Source organism: Hesperophylax consimilis, chromosome 17 (genome assembly GCF_061612785.1).
Source record: "Hesperophylax consimilis isolate HC1 chromosome 17, BYU_Hcon_1.0, whole genome shotgun sequence".
Taxonomy (NCBI): Eukaryota; Metazoa; Arthropoda; class Insecta; order Trichoptera; family Limnephilidae; genus Hesperophylax; species Hesperophylax consimilis.
The window spans coordinates 12,696,713-12,698,421 of NC_142852.1; the positions used below are offsets into that span (position 1 = coordinate 12,696,713).

At 33.8% G+C, this 1,709-nt stretch overlaps 1 long non-coding RNA gene across 1 annotated transcript; it reads left to right on the forward strand.

Annotated features, from left to right (window-relative positions):
* The first annotated feature begins 653 nt into the window (after positions 1-653).
* Positions 654-1,131, forward strand: LOC149416014 (uncharacterized). The gene is made up of 3 exons (XR_016303661.1): positions 654-777; positions 865-1,003; positions 1,089-1,131. It is a non-coding gene; the product is annotated as an uncharacterized LOC149416014 (long non-coding RNA).
* Positions 1,132-1,709: the final 578 nt, after the last annotated feature.

A 1,709-nucleotide genomic window follows, 5' to 3' on the forward strand; every position in this document is an offset into this window, starting at 1 on the left:
GTTATGTGAACGGCCCTCTAAAGTATTGCCACTTAGTCAAAGCACGTTTGTCTCAGTAACGTATCTACACTCTATTCATATCATCTACGGTATATTGAACATTTAATATAACTCAATATGAATAGTGACGTTACTTTGGAAAAATTGTGTAATTTGTCATTTGAAATAAAACAAAATGTTACACTAAATTTATGGTTTACAATGAAGTAGGGAAGTATTTAAGTACAAATCTTATGACTTCAGAAAAAAATTTGGTTTTGATTTATTAAATACATAAAACAAAATCAGAAACATACTTTTTCAGATGCGAGATCAAAAAAGTAGATCATAAAACTTATAGCGATAAGTTGGTACAACTAGAAATGGTTGATAGGAAGTAAGTAAGATATATAAAAGTACCTTTGCTACAATGGGTACTAAATAGTAAAAAGTGATGGTACATGTGCCAGAATCGGCTGTTAATTAGTCATATTTCAATAAGGCGTCGCATTGTCACGTCTCCAATACATAGTAGTGCTTGCTGCAAGCACAGCTCTCAGCTTGTTGTCCTGAAACCATAAAAACAACTAAATTATAAAAACTGTATTGATAGTTCAGTATCTATATCGATTTTAATCATAAAACTCTATGTATATATGTTTCAGATTTTATGAGAAATATCAATTTCCGGGTATAATTGGATGCATAGACGGAACCCATATAGCAATAATAAAACCCAAAGTCCACGAAGAGGCATATTTCAACCGAAAAGGTTTCCATTCGATGAATGCTCTCATGGTAAATAAATATATTTTTTTTTAAATATGGACAAACTAGCTGATACACCTATCATATAAAATATATCATGCTATTTTTCACCTGTAGATATGCGACTCAAACCTAAAAATAATAGCTATATGTGCGAGGTATGGGGGTGCATCACATGATGCACATGTATGGGAAATGATGGCAATAAAACCACACTTGGAAGAAGCAAATAATCGAGAAGCTTTCTGGCTTTTAGGTAAATTTCATTCATGTTTTTAATAAAGTGGGCTATTTTTAATGTATTTGTTTAAATGTGTATATCAAATATTATAATATTTCAGGAGATTCAGCATTTCCGCTTAGGCCATACATGATGACCCCAATCTTAAATGCGGTACCGGCATCACCAGAAGAGCATTACACGAAATTGCAATGCATTGTTAGAAATTGTATAGAACGCTGTTTTGGGATTGTAAAAGCAAGATGGCGCTGTCTTCTAAAACATTGTGTGCTTCATTATACCCCAGTAATGGCAGTGAAGATAACGAATGCATGCGCTGTTCTTCAAAATATTGCCATTGAAGCTCAAATGCCAGAACCAGAGGATGTTATTATTGAAAATGATTGTAGAGAAGTGTTTGATATTAACGATCGACACGACAATAACCTCAGGCAAGGTCGGCTAACTCAATGTGAGCTTGTTGAGACTCTCAATCGCCACAATTTAATATCTCTAACCAGCTCTCTAAAATCATCTTCAATAATAACATCCTCTGGTTCTGGCATTTGAGTTTTAATGGCAATATTGTGAAAAACAGCACATGCATTCACTATCTTCACTGCCATTACTGGGGTATAATGAAGCACAAGACGATAGAAGATGGCGCTATCTTGCTTTAAAAATCCCGTACCTGCTTTTGCTACTATGTTTAATTACTGCTACAATAGATTATAAGGTGTAT